The sequence below is a fragment of the Harpia harpyja genome, chromosome 8, assembly GCF_026419915.1.
Source record: "Harpia harpyja isolate bHarHar1 chromosome 8, bHarHar1 primary haplotype, whole genome shotgun sequence".
NCBI classification, from domain to species: domain Eukaryota; kingdom Metazoa; phylum Chordata; class Aves; order Accipitriformes; family Accipitridae; genus Harpia; species Harpia harpyja.
In genome coordinates this window covers 1,006,762-1,027,331 of record NC_068947.1, presented here as the reverse complement: position 1 = coordinate 1,027,331, position 20,570 = coordinate 1,006,762, and the positions used below count along the sequence as shown (strand labels likewise).

The following is a 20,570-nucleotide window of genomic DNA, read 5'->3' as shown; positions in this document are numbered from 1 at the left end:
TGAAAAAGGGGATGTAGCAGGTGTGACTGCAGTGTTGTTCATTTGCATGGTATAAAGTTGGTTTTCGATATCTTTGTAGCTTGAAAACTTCAACTTGAAATCTAAAATCCTTACTTTTATAACCAGAAAATAAAGTAAATGTGGGTTATGTGTAGTATATTAGGGTTTTTTTTAAATGCCATTAGGAGACAGATGGGAAGCTTTTGATTTTTTTGTGGTCTTATTTTAACAAATTCCTTGTCTAACCATGCTCTGCAGTGTAAGGCTGTTTGTAAGTGTGACAGCATCCGAGACAGTTAGATTTTGCTGATAGCAGAGGAAGATGTAGAAAGCAGGAAACTGTGGTGCAGAGCCATGCTTGCCGGTTTTAATTTGCAAAGCCAATTCTATGTGGGATTTGGTTGTGTTATGCTGGTAAACTGAATTTACTGCATGTGAGAACCTTAAGTCTTGTCTGTACTCCAGAGGACTTGCCAATATTGCTAGCAGAATTAGGGAGGTAAATTTTTTCTAAAATTAGCAAGAAGTGTAGTGGTATTTATTTTTGAAATTGTGGTGTCTAGCTTGGGTTTTGGAATCCATGAAACAGGACAGGGGCTTTGTGAAACTGTACTGCTGCCTCAGGTCAGAACAGCAACCTGGATTTCTTGTTATACAAGCAGAATACAATCTTTAACTGGTGCAAGTTAGTTGTAGGATGTCAGGGATGTTCATGCTGAATCATAGGTACACGGTGGAGATCCCTATCTGTTGCTTGTCATTTAATTTTCTTCTCTGTATGTTTTGGTTGTTTCTGATCTTCACAACCAGCCAGAGGTTGCAGGAGATTGTGAGTGAAACGCAGGGTGACTCCTTACTGAGACCCTTGTGCTTGTTACACGCCCCACACACCCCTACCCGTCCCTGTTAATAAAGCATAAATAAAGAAATTTATGCTTTCCTAAAACCTTTCATAAGACTGGCCTGTGCATATGCAGGGGCCCTTTACAGCTGTAGTTTGGCTCCTGGGAGGGAAAAGAGAATATTTCCCATGTCCCAGAACACTTTGGTTCCTGCAATACTTTCCGCTTCCCCGGCCCTCCAGCTGCTGCCTGGTACCACTGCTGTTGTCCTTCCCTCCTGCTTTGCCACTGCGCTCTCCGATACTGCTGTGCCTGCCTTTGCTTTGGGCCTTGTAAGTTTGTATTGCCTTCACTGCTCTCCTAAGTACTCTGAATACTATTAATTAAGTGACGTCTGGGCCAGCTTTGCCTGAGTAGCCACTTCTGAAAGTTACGGCGTCTGCCGAGGCACTGAGGTTATATGCAGACTAGGGAAAGCAGTGTTATTTTTGTCTGTACCTGAAAAGATAACTTGCTTTATGGGTCAGTGAATTATTACAAGGTTTTTTTTTACATACTTGGCAGGAATTTGCAATTCAATTACTGAGCTTTTTTGTTGGAAATCTTACTAGAATACTGTCTACGTATTTGTTCTTAGGAAGTGTTTTAGACTGTGGCATCCTAACTGTTACGTCCTCTTGGGAATGAAAGCCGGGAGTACTAGTTTCTTATTCCAAGTTCTGGGTATGGCCATTAAACTTGTTATCCTTGTGGTGAAATACAAGAGAATATAGCTGGTGAAAGAAACTTTCAGATAGGTTTCATCATGTGAAAATGTTGTCTCCTTGAGCTTTTGTTTCTGTCAACAGCAATTAAGGTTTTGTGAGGAGAAACATAGCGTCGCTGATGTGATATTTGTTACTGCTGCTGTTACTACTCTTACAATGGTGAAAGCAAAACTAGTGAAACAAAGTCTTTCTCCCTCTCCCAACCCATCTCCCCCACAAAGACACAGGTCCACCAGGATGGTCTTCCACCAGTCAATAGTCTCTGGCACAGCACCATCGACTCCTCTAAGGGAGCTCGGCACAGAGCCGCAGCAGCACTCTGGGCTGTCCTGGATGCCCAAGGCGTGATTACGAATAATGTCGCGCCTCGACCTGTTCGTCTGGCTTCAGAGGAGGTGGGGGAGCTCCCAGGGAGGCAGCTGCCCGGGGTGTTTGGCCGGGAAGCGATGTGAGGCTCCCTGGCAGTGACGGAGGCTCTTGCCCATTCCTTGTCCCAGGGAACCGGTGATACTCTCAGCCGGATGGGAAGGGTGCCGTGCTCGTTGCGGTCGGCAGAACGGATCCCGTACGTTTGTCGTGGGGGCGAGCGCGGTGTTGGCTGTCCCGTGGTGATCAGATTGTTGGATGTGTCGTGGTGCCAGGTTTTGAGAGAGGGATTACTTTGGGGGGGGTGTGGGGTGGGGAACAGAGAGGAAAGAAGGGTTGCTGTTTGGGGCTGTCAGCTGTTGGGCGTTTTGTGGGAACCAGCGTGTGAACGTTTTATGAGCTATGCAAAAGTGAGAGGGTTTTGAATACGGGCAGCAGTCATGCAGTGGACGCATGGTAATGTGAAGCTTCGGTGTTAAGGTTTTTATTAGCTTTTAGTGACTAGTACTTTATATTGCAACAAGTTATTAGTGAAAAGTAACCTTCTGAAAAGGCAGTGGCTTAATTGTAATTATGTATTGATAGAGCTGGTGAAAATTTAGCAGTTTGAAAAGAAAACGTATTGCTTTTCATTCTTTAATAGGCATCATATTTGCTGGTGTTTAAAAAAACATAAAAAGAAGTATTCCTATTTACGTATACTTAATATTGCTTCACTGAGAGTTCAGTGTAGGTAGTACAAATTGATATACTTAGGACACTCAATTATTTCCTCTTTTTGCTCAAGTTTGTCTTTTGCATTCTTAAGAAAATTTCAGTACAGTATTTCTATTTAAAATATGCTGTTGGTTAAATTGTAAATAAAAAAATTATAATTTTATGCTAAAAAGGAAGCTAAACACTTTTTTTTTTTTTTTCCCCCCTTCCTGAGGCTCCAAGCCCTGAGGAGGAGGAGAACCTAATCAGAGATTGAAACAAAGACCGAATGTGCTATCTAAAAGTTACATTTTCAATTATATAACTTCTTTGGAACTGTAATTTCATAATTCTTTAAAGCAGCTTCAATTTCTTCAGAACTTATTTATATGTTATTAATTGGTACTGTGTGTTACACAGGGAAGTCAATGTGGTTTTGGCAATAGCCTCTTAAAGTAGTTTCCATAAGGATTTATAGAAATGGCAGGATTAGATGGTTGACGGTGTTTCTCCAACCTAGTCCTAAAAGGTTGGGAGGCAAAGAGAAGGTGTCCTGACCTTATACTTTCTCTTCCCTGTTGTCGGTTTCTTCTTTTTTTTTTTTTTTTTTTTCTGGCAACTTTCCAAGCTCCGGATGTTTTTATTTTCTCTGTAGCTTGTTTATGTGTGGGTGGGTATGTTATAGTAATCCACGTATTTTGCTCTGATTCATTTTCACACTTGTTCTGGCAATTGTTTTACTGTTGTAGCAGGCTGCTGTGAGAAACTCTTCTCTGTAGGTAAAATCTGTAGAGGTGCTTAGCAGCATTTGCATACAAATGTCTTGCAGAACATACTTCTACAGTTTTGAATTTACAGACTACAGCTGTGTATCTGATTTTTCCCAACAGGACCAAAAACCTCGTTAGAATTCTTAAAACAGTAACAGAAAGCACAAGGTCCTAGAAACTGAATTGCAGTTCAGTCCCACTGCTGCTTGAAGCCAACATGAGAGTACTTGTTGGTATTTCCACCTTTCTTGCAATTTAATTACATAGCCCTGAGATGGATTCCCTCAACTTTAGGAAACACTGTCTGATTCTGATGCTTTTAATGTTTGTTTGTGAAAAAGAGTATAAGAGAAAGAGTATTCTGGATGCCTGTGGTGTAACTACAGCTTTTAATAATCGTAATTGTGAAGGGTTGTGCTTGCATTCAAGCTTAGTCTGCCAAATATTCCGTTTACTCCATTAGAATGATACAACCTGTATCCGGACTACATCTGATTGTCTTTCAGTTTGTATTACTTAAATGTTAAGTAACATTAACAGTGAGAAAAAATGAAGATGCGAGCAAGCAGGATATGTGGGAAAAAGAAAGCTATTGGGGATTGTAAGACTAGCTGTTCTAACTGCTGCTGTCATGACTTAATGATACTGTTTGCTTCTGAATATTCCTGTCCTGATCAAACACTGTACTTTATTAACAGTAAGTACATGTGCGTATGTGGGGGGGGGGGTTGTTTAGTGGTGTTGATTTTTTTTATTTGTTTGGCTTTCCTTTGTTGTTCTGGGGTTTTACTTCTATCTACAGAAGTGCTGTTTTTTTCTGAAGTATCATGTGTAGACTTTCTAACAGCTTTCATGCTTTTATAAAGTGCATATCAACTGGAATGGCAAACTATTTGCATTATTTGCTATTGGAAGTAGTATTTGACTAATTAGATATCTGTATTCAGTGTCTGTAAGTGCTGCAATTCCCTTCTAGAATCTTTGGGGAACTATTTGGGAAGCTCTCTATTTGGAGACAAAGTCCTTAAAGGGTCCCCCATTTCCTGCCGTCACCTAATTATTTACTCTACTGGAATTTCACTGGCACTGTTAGTAAAATTATAATATGACAGTATATTAGAGCAGTTTAGGTTTATGATCAGCACATGTTCTCTTCAGAGTTGGAAAGAGACGAGTATATGTGAGTCTCTTAATCCGCGTTTCTTGGCTCTGTTACAGCCATATGAAATATATTATTGTTTATATATAGACACTGTAGTCATTCAGTTACCCTTGGAAAAGACAAAGGTGCAAGTAAACTACCATCATGTAATAGGATGAGTTATTTACTCACTCTGACTTCAGACTCCTTCTTCGGTGGTGGATACTTAGTGCTGATGGTTGTGACGGCAGGTGGTGAGGGATGGAAGGGAAGAAACAAGTAGAGCATACATTTTTAAAAATAACATTGGTGCCTCCCACCCAGGGAGAAGGAACAAGGCAAACCTGTCATCTTTACAGAAGGTGGTAATGACTTCTGCTTTTATTAACATCCCCCCCCCCCCCAAATATTGAGAGAAATAAATGCATCACAAGTCATTCAAGACTGTGCAAGGTGTTGAATGTATGTATCTGCTGCTTCAGAAAACCTTATTTTCTCCATTTCCCACTGCACCCTTTGAAAGATTGAGTACTCTTTCTTCCAGAGAACTTGCACCTTCCCAGAGGCTATAGGCCAGTATTATCAAAAACCCTGATTAAAAACACCCTAGCAACAGAAACCATCTCTAAAACAGAAACTTCTTTCATAACTTTTGTGATTCCTTATGGTTACAAGTTCTTGCCATTACTTCAGCTGGTTCATGAGAACCAGCTTAGCTAAGCTGTGGTTTCTCTTTTAGACATGCTTCGGTGAGTTTAGGCAGTCTGATCTATCTGTCAGTATTTACTTTTTGATTGACAGCACAAAGCAAATGAAACTCCTTTTTATCCTTTTGGTTGAAAATGATTCTCTTCCTGCTTGGAGCCAAGAGCATCGTGTCATCCAGCTTTCCCTTTGCCACCTGTGTTTATCAGCTTTTTGGTTGCTTGAAGGCTTTTTTTGGTTTTTGTTCCCTCACCCTCAAGTTTCCTTATCATGCTGCCCCCAGGACCCTGCCAGCGTGTGAGCAGACTGCCCATCTTACTGCATGTTGCTGTGGTGTTGTCTGCATTATGTGGCCATGGCACTTTAAAGACATGGTTCACACACAGTTGTCAGCCGTTGCTGAGTCACTGGCCCAATGAACACCTAGTAACTATAGATAGAAGAAGGTAAGATGCAAATCTTGGTGTTTTCTTTATCTTTCCCCAATGTCCTATGTTTCAGTTTTATTGCACTATCAAGCAGAAAGACAAACTGTAACCTGTGACTCCTTTAAAAGTCCTTCTAAGATGACCTGAGTTATTCTCCTTCCTGGGCTGAATTAGAGAAATATAGATGGAAAAATGCCTGTAATTCAGAACTACCACATTAACTATCGTCAATAAAAAATATCTAAAATTCACCCACCAAAAAGCTGCATACATGTCTCAGTGCAGCTTTCAGCAAATTTTTTGATGGTTCACTTTTGTTTTAGAGGAGCCTACTTCTAAAATTTAGTTGAATATATTCTATACAATTTGTTTCATGGAAAAAATACTTATAAGTGGAACTACCAGAAATGTACTGCTGCGCATGTACAAAAGGGCATATGCTCAGTTGTTTTCCTCTGTTCTCACACAGCTTCTTCATTTTGTGACGTTCAGTCAATTCATAATGCTCTGTGATGTACTTTTATCTGTTTACCTTACTTTGACTGCAGGATCTGTACTTTCAAACTGAAAGCGCCTGAAGGCCTGTGGTTGTGAATTTGAGTTAATCAGTTCTCTGGAACAGGTTGTCACAAATAATGACGGTTAACTCAAAACCAAAAACTGTTTTGTTACTGATGTTCTGTAAATGTACAGAATGCTAAAGCTAAACTAAAGTCCTGGTAGGAGTTAGAATTTGTGTTAGCTTGCTGTGAGATATCACCAGTATTTTTCCCTGCAGAAGGAAAGATCATATGTGCTTTGAAACCTCCTTAACTGAACAGCTGAGGGCAAATCCTTTAAAAACTATTCTACAGAAATAAATTCCCTATACAAGTAGTTCACTGAAGATGATGGAATGACTAGGAGGATACAACTGCTTACGTGCACCAGTTCTCGAAGGACTGTGTACTGCATTTCATAATCATTAATTGCTCTGTGGTTCTGTGTAGAAAACTTCCCAATTTCTGTATTGTCAGCCCACATGTTTTTAGTGGATCATTTGAACTTCTGCAGCCTTTCAGACAATGTGAAAATTTTTTAGAGAATCTAGGCAAACTGTCTGGTGGACAGCAGAGGAAAATTGTGAGTAAGTAAGTGGAGGGAGAGGAATGCCTCATGAAACTGTAAAATCTCTTTTTTTTTTTAATATATTCCCTTTCAGAATGTTTTCAGCAATACATACATGTGCATGTAGTAGACATGCATAACGTATGTGTGTGGTATGCAGAAATAGATACTAGGTCTAAAACCAAAACATACAAGTTAAGGTATCAGAAATTATTTTTAAAGGGACTTTTATTTTACAAAATAGAGAGAAAGAAAGGAAATGTTTTCTCTGGTCTCATTCATTAATTCAACCTTTTTTCCTCCACTAAGCAATTGTATAATGCTGATCTTTTATATCTGAAACAGTTTTTACAAGGAAATAGAATGTGTGTAGCCTACCCTTCTGAACCTTGGTGACACCTGCAGTGATGGTCTGTAATGCTGACCCCATTCCTTTGTGCTGGGAGTTTTACCTTTTCATTATTTCCTTAGTGAGTATTCAGATATTTAGAAAAGGGTGATTTTTGTTTGGTCTCTTTAAAGTGAGTATACTCTACTCCCCAGTAGGTTCTTTTTTTTTTTTAAGGTTCATGTGTTTCCATTAGGAGCTGCCCTTCTCTTCCCACTCCCCACCCAGCAGCTTCTGTGTGGGTTTTATTTTCTCATGAAGCTGAAACTGGGCGTACAAGTTACAGGGTTGAAGAACTCCTTCACGGCTTCCTTGCTCATGCCTGGAGTTACTTACTTGTAGTGTGTTGGTAACCTGCCCCTCCAGTCTCCGTACCATGCCCTTCTGCTGTCAGGTTGCAGCTCCGTGACACTGAGCACTGTAAAGAATGAGAGAAAATATTTATTACAGCTGTGTTAGAGAGTGGTTTTTATTTGAAGACTGGTTATATTAGTGGAGGCTTTCTCGGTCATGCCTTTTGAGCCTGTCTGTACTAAAATGAGCTACTCCACTCCTACCATTGAGGAGTGTATGTGGAGGGACAGACAGGGAGGTGGGATTTGAGTTTTAACAACCAACACCACCAGCATTTGCTAATGAGTGCTAACAGATGTATTTGTTTCCTACTGATGTTTTCAGGTGTTCATAAAGCAAAAACAAGATTTACAAGGAGAGGCTAAATTACTATCTCTTACTGGATTGCGTTGTTGGAAAAACTGACTAGGCTCCCAGACTCGGTATCCCCTCATCATATCTGGCAACAAACAACAAAATTAAAGATAAATACTGGCTACAGGCAATTGTTTTTAGTTAGGGCCAATTAATATTAGCTGGTTAGACTGCTTGACAGAAAAGGGAAGTTTGCATCATTGGAGCATGATACATCATAGCAGGAGGAGGCCTGAACTTGAAACAGCATTATTACTATTGTGCTGCCATTATACTGATACCATCGTTTTATTGAACTTCACCTCAAAGTAGTAAGTTTCTGCATTCCTTCTACTTGTAGGGCAATGCACATAAACAGAGGTTGTGAAAAGGTGTCACAAGTAATGATTCAGAGAAAGGATAGTGATTAACTACAAGTGCTTTTCTAGGTGTGCAAAAAAATATACATCAATGTAGTAGTAATTGTCCAGTAAAGGTCATTTGATGCCACCAACAGAGCTCCTTGATTTTTGATGTTAACAGTGGCCAGTTAAATATTTCTTTTTTTTGCTCCGAATGTGTGCACCTTTCAATGGTGTCAATACCATGGTGTAAATATTATCTGCTGCAAAAATACATAGCGTAAGATAATACAAAACCAAATTGTTCTTTGTGAACATCATGGATGAGCAGCCTCACTTGCGATAGGAGCTTGCATCTCTTTTGCTCTGTCTGTACCATTGTTCTTTCATGGTTTTGTATAATGTATTACCAGAGAGCTTCTGCTGTGAAGCAGCTATACAGTGAAGCTTTGCTTCATAGCCATCTAGTGAAACCCCGTACAGCAAGGAAACAGGCTGTACCAGTAAAAGCTCAATCAGTTAAACCAGTTTAGCTAGTTTAATTAAGTCAGTGGTAGGGGCTTCTGCCCGCTCAGTTGCAAATCACACCTGCCAGTTTTCCTGCTCCAGCTATGCTGGCAGAAGTCTGCAAGTAGGTACCATTTTAGGGAATTCCACTCTGGTTGTTTCTAACATATATAGCACATCATTGCAATGTAGTCTGTTCCTTTTTTCCCTTCCCCTTTTGTATCTTTTTTTTTCCCTTCTTTCTAAGGAATTTACAGCTGTGCCTCTTAGTTAAATGTAGGTGGTCTTGGATATAGTTATTAGCCACCTGCCTCTCTACCTGATACATTTGCTGCACTCTTGGAAGAGAGAAGCTTAAGGTTTGAATTCTGTGAGTGGAAGAAACAGAGGGTAGTTAGTATCCAGGTTTTATTCTCAAGTGAAAGCCCTAGCATAATGGCAGATGTGTAAGTTGTGTAAGATACTAGGACAGTATTTAAGATCCAAATAACTACTGCTTTGTCATGAAACACTAGATTAACTCTATTTTTGTATTCAACTGTTAGCAGATGAGACAACTAGAAAGGAGTGATTGAACAGTTTCTTTAATGTTTTTTAAGTGAAAGGAATACCTACAGGGTATCTGGAAGAGCTTCTTTAAGATGAACCCATAGTAAGCTAACTCCACTATACAGACCATCACAGGAAATGTAGCTAGGGCACCAAATTACATTGTTTTAAACATTCATGAAGCACTTCCGTGCACTGCAGAAACCATAGCTATTCTAGCACAAAACTGAAGTTGTGTTCAGTGGTGTGTTGCCTTGCAGCTCCTCTCTGCTGAGTGCACTTATGTGCAGAGAGAAAAGCTGTGCAGCTTGTACTGTGTTAGATTGCTTTCATGCAAGTAGCAAGAATGGTGTGACTAAGCAAAGTTTGAGGAAGCACAAGTTTGATCAGGAAAGAAACAGAACAAACAGGAAAAGACATGGCAGAAATGAGCACAGGACAAATCACGTAAATTCAGACATCTCTGACAGTGTTGGAAAAAGCAGTGCTCTAATATCTGCTAACTATGTGGTGGATTACATGGGAGCTTCTCTAGAATCTTGTTCACACCCTGCTCCCAGCCTGTACCATTTCCTTCCTTTTGCTGTTTCCAGCTTAACCTGTTGGAAACTGTTCTCAGAGGTTGTTCAGCATAACGTCTACACCTGAGTTTAGGAAAGGTAACTTCTCAGGTATCAATTCTGCCAAATTGCCTTGTGTTAAAGGTTAGTGTGGACAGATTATGGTTCTTGCCAGAAACTCTGTAATAGCATAGTTCCCCACAGGAAGGTTGGATGCTCTTATATGTATAATATATGGTCACTTTTTTTTATTGTAGCTGACAGGATGCATATATGTTCTAAAGAATACATTTTAATCTGAAAGGTGGCATTTTAATTAATCATGGCTGTCTAAGAATGAGTGTTGGAACTGCTTGAATAGTTATGTCTTACATGGCTTCATTTCTTCTCCTTGCCCTCACGTGGATACTCGGTCTGTGTTATGATTGATTGCAAAAGTAAAGATAACTTTATTTGTGGTGTTTTGTTTCTGGGAGACCTGTTTTATTCTGTCAAAATGTCATTCAGTAACTCTAGCTTATATTTGCTTCCACAGTACAAAGCATTCTCCCCTTTCTCCATCATTGCTGCAACCCAGCCTGATATCTGAAAAACAAGTGTTATTTCCATTCATACATCATAAAGGTAGAGTAGACAGATCTGCTGTAGTACCTAACCCAGAAGAAGATCTCGGAGCAGATTAATTCCAGACAGAAAATTTGTTTTCTCAGAAGGAACCCTGGGGGAGGCTCCTGGGGACTATCAGAAAGCTAAAGTTGTTCATGCTTTCAAGAGGGAAAAGCAGGAGAATTTGGGGAACTCAAGCCTCACGTTGACCTCCTGGAAGCCATTTCCAAACATATGAAGGAGAAGCAGCTTGTTGGGAGTAGTCAGCATGGATTTATGAAGGGGCAGTCATGTCTGACCAATCTGTTAGCCTTCTGCAATGAGATGGCTGCCTTGGTGGAGGAGGGGAGGGCAGTGGACGCTGTTTATGTTGACTTCAGCAAAGCTTTTGATACTGTCTGCCATGTCATCCTCACTGACAAACTGATGAAGGTAAGCGGACAATGAGGTGGATTGAAAAGTGGCTGAAGTGCCAGGCTCAAAGGGTTGTGATGGGCAGCACGAGGTCCAGCTGAAGGCCGGTTGCTGGCAATGTGCCGCAGGGGCGGCTGATGGGACTGGCGCTGCTCAGCCTCTTTGCTAACGACCTGGATGACAGGGCAGAGTGCACGCTCAGCAAGTTGGCAGGGGATGCAAAACTGGAAGAGTATTTGACACGCTAGAGGGTCGTGCTGCCATTGAGAGAGGCCTCAGCAGTCTGGAGAAATGGGCTGACAGGATCTTCATGAACACAGAGAAATGCCAAGTCCTGCACGTGGAGAGGAATAGCCCCAGGTTGAGTGGCTGGCAAGCAGCTTTGGCGAGGAGGACCCCAGGGATCCTGGTGGACACCAAGTAGACCCGGAGGCAAAGGCAGCTCCTAGCTTTGTGGGCTGCATGAGGCGGAGGACTGGCAGGAGGCAGGTGGAGAGAGGTGATCCTTCTCCTCTTCTCCTTTCTGGTGAGGCGCATGTGGAGCGCTGTGTCCGGTTCTGGGTTCTCCCGTACGAGAGAGAGAGAGATGGAGATACTGGAGCGAGCCCAGTGAAGGGCCATGGAGAGGGTTGAGGGACTGGGGTATCTGACACCTGCGGAGAGTCTGAGCGAGATGGGACTGTTTAGGCTGGAGAAGAGAAGGCTCGGGGTGGTGTTATCACTGTGTCTGAATACGTGCTGTGGTGGAGTAAAGAAAGCGGAGCCAGACTCCTCTTGGCAGTAGACAGTGAAAGGAGGAGAGGCAACGGGCGCAAACTGAAATCCAGGAAAATCCATTTAAACATAAGAAAAAATGTTTTATTGTGAGGTCAGTCAAATACTGGAACAGGTTGTCCAGAGGTGTTGTGGAGCCTTCACCCTTGGATGTAATTAAAAGCCAGCTGGACACAGCCTTGAGCATCCTGCTCTCACTGAGCCTGCTCTGAGCCAGGGGGTTAAACTGGGCGATCTCCAGACGTGCCTTCCTGCCTCATCCATTCCGTGAGTCTGTAAAAACGATTAGTTTGGTCACAGTACTGCGGCTCCATAGTGATCACTATGGAGTAGTAAACAGGAGTGTTAGTTGAAGTATGGAGGATAAGACTCTGGGCCCACCTAGAGGCTGTATCTTGTGAACAAGTGATGGTTTTTCTGTATACTCAAGTGAAGCGTTGGTTTTAGTTTCCACTTCTAATTATAACTACATATTTTTTCTTTCAGTGAGCAGCATTTTTCACACTCCAATTAAAAATATGATGCCTTTCCCACTGCTTACACACACGCGCGCTTATGCCAAGAATAGAGAAGGAAGTTTTAGCAACATTACGAAATTGTGATTCTTGAAGCACTTGAATAGGCTGAGTGAACTCCAGTGCCTTTAGTTGATTTTTTTTTTTTTTTTTAAATCCTAGCTTTCTGTGGGCCATGCTTTTATGTGTATCCCTTTCCTTTCCTCCTTCTTTCTCTGTATATCCCACAACTTCTGAAGTGCCCTTTAACTGTGAAGATGTGAGTTGTTAACTTATTACAAGTCATAAATAACCCTTCGTGAAAGTAGGCAGCTACAGAGAGAAGAGTATCCACATTCTGTGAAAGACAGCAACATGAATTCATGGCTTGTCTGATGTAAAAGAATCAAGGGAGGAGAGTGCTTGGAGGGAACTGCTGGAAAAACTTGCGTAGAAGAAAGTACAAATATCAGAATATTAATCAACCACAAGAGACAGCGATGTTATTCTGAGTAGCTTCAAATTACTCAGGGGAAAAAAAAACGTGTCTGCTTAACATGGGGGTGTGTGTGTACATGTATGGATTTATTTATGAATGAGAGAGCAAGAACATGAGATGAGTTTGGAAAACACCTCTTAGTTCCTGGTTCCAGTCCCCTTACTCTTGCAGGCCCTGTATTTCACATTTATGAAGCTTCATTGTGTTGTTGCTGTGCCCAGCAAATGCTGCTTGAGAATCTCTTTGCTCTCGTGGTTAGAAACATTCCTTTACACTTTATCCTAAATTTATTAATGGCTAGTTTTTATCACTTGCTGTTGTGCAAGCACTCTCCTTGTGGGTTAAGATGGCTTTTTGGTTTTTTCCCCATGGTGTTTTGTCCTGTTTGCTCTTTGTTCTTAAGCAGCCATTAAAGGTCTTCTCTTTGCTTGAGATGCTGACGTAAGGTAGGCTCTCGTTCTCTTGAAAATACTAGCAGCATGTCTCTATGTTTTATTTACAGCACATGTTCACATGCTGGACAGACATGACATAATAAAGAATAATACATAGTATTTCAGATTAAGCCTCAGTATTGCCTTGTATATTGACTTTGACTCATCTGTTATCCATTTAATAATTTCCTCTCATTTTCAGTAACCTGTAAATCAGTTCATGGATCTGTGTTTATCAAATGGACTCAAAACTATGTGAGAGGCAAAATCTGCATGTTGTTTTGAAAAACAGTAATATCTTTCTCTAGCTAGTCTGAATTGCTATAACTTTCTCTGAAACTTATTATAAGATTTTTTTTTTTTTTGGACCTGTACATTAATGATTATTTTGGATTTGTTCATGCCATCAAGATTGCTCTAGTCTCATTTGATACTAGACATATAATTTGGTCTTTTCTCCAGAATTGCTCTTTACTGGCTTGATGGTATGCCTGTGTATGTTAATTTGTGGACTTTGTCAACCAGTGAACCACCTGCATGCTGTCTGCTAAGCAGGATGCAGGCTGGGATGAGTTTTGTTGAAGAAGTCATACACTGAAGTGAGCACCGGGTTTTTTGGTTACCTGAAATAGCCACCATTTCACAGTTCCCACAGAGCCGTGTTTTCTATACAACCCTCTTTCTTTTACTGCTAATTGTAACCTTCTCTTATGAGTTCTTACCGTCAGAGAATTCCCAAACTGTAACAAGAGGAAAGGAGGATTTAATAATTTAGAGAAAAATGATTGAGTGAAAGGGAGGAGAAAAACGACTGTGGAAGACAAAAGTTGTGATGTGTATGGGGCTTTATATGCCTTTGTGGAATGATTAAATAATTTGGCTGCCAAATGAATCACACTCCTCTTTTGTCATTCATGGAGGGCTCTGCTAAGATAGAGCCTTTGTATGAACAAGATATTTTCAGAGCGTTTGAGCAGCCTGTTCTGTCTTGAAGTAAGATTTATTTTCAGCAGCCATATTCTAAACGTGTTGTACCTGTGTGAGGGAGGTACAGAAAGCAAACAACACTGCAGTAGAATTTTGTCCCTGGGTTCAGTGACACTTGGTAGAGGCCAGGCCAAGATAGACAATTATCTAGCTTACATTTGGGAATGGAATATTTGCCTCTTGGATTTGTAAACCTAGGACAAACTTGTGAGAAACTGGTATTAGGTTGGTATTAGATTTAAGTCAGGAAAATAGAGGAACAGTGAAATGATGGTAGATAAGTTGCAGGAGAATACTGTAATGACTGGGGCATGCTCGCTGTTCTGAAGAGTTAAAACTGATGACCACTGTTAAAATAGGTAGAAATTAAAAAAATAAAACGATGAAAAAGAACAGCATGCATCATTAAGATTTCTGTTGAATTACTAACAAGGGCTGAATTTGAGAAGGGTGATTGAAAGGGAGTGCAGCCGTGGGTTGGGGTTAAAAGGCTTGGATAGGGCACCATAGCCCAGGGTAATATGCCGAAAAATACAAGTGCTGTAAAAAAAAACCAAAACTGAAAAAAAAACCCCAACCCAGTAAGATGAAAGTGGACTGGAGGAAATGCAGAGTAATGTGCAAACCCAATGTAACCTCTGCTGTGCTTCCTTTTGTCGTCTTCTGGGTTTTTTGGGGGGTGGTTTTTCTTGCATCTTCTTCCTCAATTATCACCCCTGTTATAAGCATGCCCCTGTGGCTTTCTCTGCAGACCATAAACAGTGTCTGAAAACTACCTCTACTCCACCTGTTTCACAGAGGTTTAGTAGTAAGACAGAGTGGCAAGGCGAATGGGAGTTGAGGGGATGTGTAGGAAGTTAAGACCTGGAGCACTGAGGTTAAGCAGAACGGCTCTCGGGAGCCACCCAGTAGGGCCCTCTGTCTGTGTGTACAGAGGATACCAAGGTTTAGTACAAGCAGTGAAGAGATCCTGGATTAAAAAATTCTATTCTGTGACAATGTCTACTGGCAAAGACAGACAGCTGTGTTTGTACGATTTTTGTCCTGTAGTGTTTTTAAATGTGCCGTGGTGACTTTATATTGATTTCCCCCAATTAGCCACCTTTAAAACTGCAGTCAATGGTGTAATCAAAATCAGTTCCTCTGATTTCGTTTTGGCTTTGGGGGTTTCACTTCTGACAGATACTCGCGGCTTCTCACAACAGTTACTTTGCATAGCTTTGTTTTATGGAATCTTTTATTATTGGTGGTTTGTAGTATTAGCTTCACAGATTTGATCCAAAGCTCATGTAGTCTATGACATAGCTCCCTTTGGATTGCACTGCCTATTGCCAATAATAAGATGCATTTTCTCTGAGTTATGCTTTTGCTTGAACAGTTTAATGTATGGCTCTGTACATGTGTGTGTCTATTATCTATAGACCATACTCTTGAGTTTTCTTGTAGTCTCTGAGTGGGAGCAGAAAACACTGCAAACTTTATGGACCAATGTTGTGACTTAAAATGACATATCTATGGGGTTTATTTATTGTCTCTTTCTTTCTTGAAACCTTAATCTTTTAAATGATATTAATAAGAATTAGTTCTAATTGTCTAAGGACAAAACTTTTAAAGTTGAATCGGTAAAATCTGTTTTGTTGTGTTAAGGTGGGGTAGCAGAAGGTAGCCCTTGCATCTATTACCTTTGCAGAGACTGAGTGTCATTCTGAATTCTCTTTCCCTCTCTGTGGCAAGAGTGGTATTTAGATCATCTTCCTTGGTTGCCTCTAAAGATCAGAGTTAGTTATGACTACTGTTTTGGATAGGCATCTCTGCAAATGGTACCTTTGCAACCTACTGGAAACATTTCTTGTTCAAGCTGATGAATCTCTGTGCTAGAGCAATTCAGCATGTCTTCATTCCACAGCTAATTATAAATACTTCAGGCCTTAGGGCTGCAAGTACTCGGCATGTTAAGAACTGAACACCTGCATTAATCTAACCTTTTTTCTCCTGAATACCTGGTTAATATCTAATTAATGACCACATTATTTAAAATTGTTCATGCATTTATGTAACATTGCCTCTAAAATGTTTAGTGATACCTCTAATATTTGCTTATAGTAAAATAGATCTGAACGTTCAAGAAGGACATTCACTCTGAACTTTTGCTAGCTGTTTAATGGCTGCTGTAGTGGCTTCTCTGACACCAGCATTTAACCAGTCCGGTTAATGCTGTTTGGTAACACTTTGAGCAGAAAAGATGCTAAATAAAGCTTAATGTTCTGCAGTACAACACTACCAGTGCAGATGGCAAACAGCAGTTTCATTCTTTGTGAACTTGGACCGCTTGCACAGTGTTTGCATAAATTCAAGCATGATCTGATGCAAGGAGAAATAACATCTAGTTGTCTGTTTTCAGAGTAGCATGCCAAAAGCAAAGCCAGTTAATGACAATATGTTTCTGATTTGAGTTTCAGATATTTTTTTTTTTTCTTTTTGGTACTACATGAATCATTCAAACAACTATGAATATAGTGTCCCTAAAATGGTCACGTAAGTAGTGTGATCAGAGGATCTACTCTGTTAGCTTTATGGAGCTTGCAGATGAACTAGAGCTTTTGGTAAAGACGACAATGCTACTTAATATGGAAATTATTTTACCCTTTAAAGTGGAATTGCAACAATTGGAATGACCCAACAGCTAGGCAGAGACTGCCCTACTGAATTCTGCTGCAATTAAAAAGAAGAGGTACTGTCATCATTTTGCTGCCTTCTTGCAAACCTTGTAACAATAACTGTGGAAGAAAATGTGACTGCCCTCTTTTTCTTCAGAAGATGCTGACAAAAGCAACAAGGGTGAGGTAAAGACTGCAGCAGTTTATTGCAGAAGCTATTTCTACATCAGTTTTGTAGCCATCCTGCTGAAATGGGAAGAGTAACTATTGCTGTAGTTTACTGTTGCAAATAACCTAACCCAGAGGACTTTTACAGCTCAAAGAATGCAGCATAATGCAATGAAAGCTGGTAACTCTTGGGGTGGTAAGATTCATCTAGTGCGACAATGATCATCTTGGATGAGCATCTTATTTTCTGCAGGAATTCTTAGAAGCTACCTTTTATCAAGAGCAAAGCTCTTTTCTGTACTCCTTCATTTCTTGTAAGGAAAAAAGAAGTTTCTGCCTACTCAGATGAGATGACCAGCTGACTCACAAGAGCATGAAACTTTACTATGTTTATTCAAATATGATAGCCTGTCATATCAAACACATTTTCTCCACAGTGTATTTCTATTTTAAAAGATCTTTAGTTATCAATTTTTTTTTATGACAGAGTTCATGAAGAAAATTATCTACTTGCTTTTTAAAAACAGAATAAATCTGGAATAGATGAATTGACATCGCTAAAGCCTGAGGCATAAGTTTAATTAGTTACTGGCATAGCTTCCGCTACAGCTATTATGCAGTATGTACCTCAGGGAATGTTTGTCTCAATGGATTTATAATGTCTTACGCTGCATGGATTTATCTTACCAATGTTAAAAGAAATGAGAGGAAGTGTTAGGGAAACTTTTTTCATTATTTCCTGAAATGATGTTAGAATTTTTAAGCATGTAACTGTGGCTCATTATCTCCATACTTTTTTCTTTTTGCACTTTTTAGAAAGGGCTTTTGAATCTTTGCAGAGACATTAGGGATTTATTACACTTCTTGAAGAAAATCCTTCTCAGGTACCAGAGCAGTTGTTTGTTTTCAGAGGAAGTATCTGTATCTGTATTAGCAGGAACATAGCATGGGTAGAGAGCAGGAATCTGGTTTTGTGTTGGTTTTAACAGAGTGAACCTGAGGTTTTTAGTTACTCTGAAAAATGTTAGTTTTTATGAAGTTTGTCCCCACTGTGGAATGGCAGCAGTTACCCTTGCACTTTCTTGGATTGGAATGTGTTTCAGTCTCCAGAGGATGATTGGGAATTTGCTCCAAAAGCAGGCGTAGCGAGCTCACTCGCAGTTCCATTCCTGAGCACCCTGCTAGGCGCAGGCCATGGAGTGAGTCTGGGAGCCTGTCTAAGCCCTTCGCAGGGCTCCTTCTTGTGTGGAGCTGCAGGTCATGTTCTGCATCTGCACCCTGATGAAAACGGCCACTAGTGAGACTGGAGGAATGGATTCTGTAATGGGTACTGCTTTATCAGGACAAGGAAGCGGTCGCTGGCATTCAGTCGTCCCAAAAGATTACATTTCCAGCCCCAAAATGCAAACTTAATATTATAAAGAAAGTTTTCTGTGCTTGTGCACAATGTTACAGTCCTAAAACTGGAAGCTGTAGTTTCAGGTCATGCCTGTGATGCCAGCTTGAACATATGAGAAACCAGGTATAAATTTTCCTATCCCTGGGACAAAGGAGAAGATGAGATAATGTTAGAGAAGCCTGTGGATCCTACCACACTAGTTAGAAGGGGTCAATGAACTAAAGTATCCTCCCCCTTCTGATTTGGTAGAACATGGAAAACTAGTAATAGTTAGTATGCAGTATTGTGGATTTACTTTTCCTTGTTTGAAACTCCTTAAAGCCAGATGTGAAGAAAACATCTTGAAATGCATAGTTTTGGAGACTTTGTGTTACTTCCATGGTTTATGGATTTGCTCTTGATTAACTAAGAAACGTCACGAACCCTGGAAGCCACCTGTTTGTCTGCCTCTTCCTTCTTTTCAACTGTTTGGGCTGCACAGAAGTGGCAAACATCTGCAAGTCCCCAGCTACTCATAAACCTTCCTTTCACAGGGTGTGCCACAGACTGTGACGAAATCGAGGCATAAGGTGTGTTATTAACTACACTTAGGTAGACATAGCCTTTCAGGGTCTTGGACACCTCCAAACAATTTTGGCACAATTTCTCCCCCAATCTGGCTGCTTTAATCTGCATTCAAGGAGCTCAGACAGTTGTTAATTTGTCTGCCACTTTTTTTTGACTCCCGAGTAGCAGCTGAAGGAGTCAGAGTTGTACGTTTCTTGTTTTTAAAATGCCTATTCTCTTGCTCATGTTGAAGCTGAAGCTACTCTTTAGAGATCGGGGAGGAGACACAGATGAGTCATCCTCCTCCTCCTCCCTCCCTCTGCAGCGCTGCAGAAAGTTACTTGTGGCTGATGGCTGAGCTCCTGAGGCTAAGGGGGAGCAATGGGAGGCAGCTGGAGAGGCTGGCTTTTAGAACTGATCAGAGTACTTAAGTTTGCCGTCAATGAAAATGATTTAGGAAAAATTATATTTTTAATACATCTGCTGTTAAAAGCCACATTTTTAGAGCACTGAAGGGCTAGGAAATAATGGTTCGAGTTTGGGGATTAAGAACTAAGGAAGATAGGATCTCTCCTTTGTCTATGAAATTGTTAGAGAAGTGTTTCCAGGCCTGGAAAACTACTATTTGATATCACGGCTGCAATCCTGAGGCTCTAGATAGGAGCAAGCCTGTATTTCATCAGGCCGTGTGAATGTGCACGATCACATCACTCAATGAAAGGTTGATTGTTTTAAAATAATTGTCAGCAGCCCTGTGACCTCATCCTTTGGTGTGAAAGAAGCCAAGAGGGGTTTTTTATTATTATTCACTGTTTTTCTCTAAATGCAAATCAAACAAATTACAAATATTTCAACATGTAGGTGAATAAAGAGATGCTAAAAATTCAGGCGCATGAAGAACACATGGAAGATGAAGGTAGAAAGAAACGTGGTCTTGTGGTCTTGCCTGTTGGCTGGCTTTGAATGCCAGTTCTGTCTAATGTCTGGCGTGGAGGAAGCAAGAGAGAAGAGGAAAGAGAAAGGTATTCTGTAGATGTCTCGAGAAAGCCTCAAAGAATCTGACATCTATAACTATTATACAACCGTACTTGTGACAGCTGGTCTTTGGGGTAGAATTTAGTGTAAGAAGTGCCTTTGCCTGGTTTTATTACTGCTGTAGACTAACTACTTCACATACTAAAAGTAAACATAACAATTTAAGCTGTACGAGCATCTTTGTAAAATGGTCACATGTGCCATGTATGGTTGGTATGAATGACTCTCCTTGGCTAGCCTTTTGTAACCACTGTAATTTACAGCTAATGAATGCAGTTCATGTGAAAGGAATGCCTTTTCTCCCTTGCATTTAGGGAAATAATACACGTTTTCGATTGATAGGATAGAGATCTACTTGCTATGGGGTGATTTGAGGGTCTGAGGGTTTCCAGGAGGCTCAGACAGCATGTCTGGGTGTTGCCACAGGAAAATTAACGTGGACTTCAGTATTTAAATGGACATGGCTTGGATCCTGCCGGGCTCGGACACTGCCTGCCTGCATCTATGTGTCCAAGGCAGTGTTCCTGAAAAGACAGCGCTGCGACTGTGGTGGTGAGCAGAGAATAGGTGTGCCTGGAGCGCGCTCGTCCTCCTCTTGCCTTACTTGAAGTTGTGACCCTGGCCTGATGGCTTCTGGGGCCTGCTTCACGGTGACCATTGCGGGGTGGTAGTGAGCAGTGAC

The 20,570-nt window shown here is 40.8% G+C and overlaps 1 protein-coding gene across 8 annotated transcripts in view; it reads left to right on the top strand.

Moving 5' to 3' along the window:
- Positions 1-20,570, top strand: part of SH3KBP1 (SH3 domain containing kinase binding protein 1) — a 228,142-nt gene that overhangs the window by 29,341 nt on the left and 178,231 nt on the right. The window contains exon 1 of one of the 8 annotated variants that reach the window (XM_052794263.1): positions 2,156-2,174. The exons of the other annotated variants lie outside the window; for them this stretch is intronic. The gene's annotated coding sequence lies outside the window, so the exon portion shown is untranslated. Of the gene's footprint in view, positions 1-2,155; positions 2,175-20,570 lie in introns of those variants that run through there. 8 annotated transcript variants of the gene reach the window in all.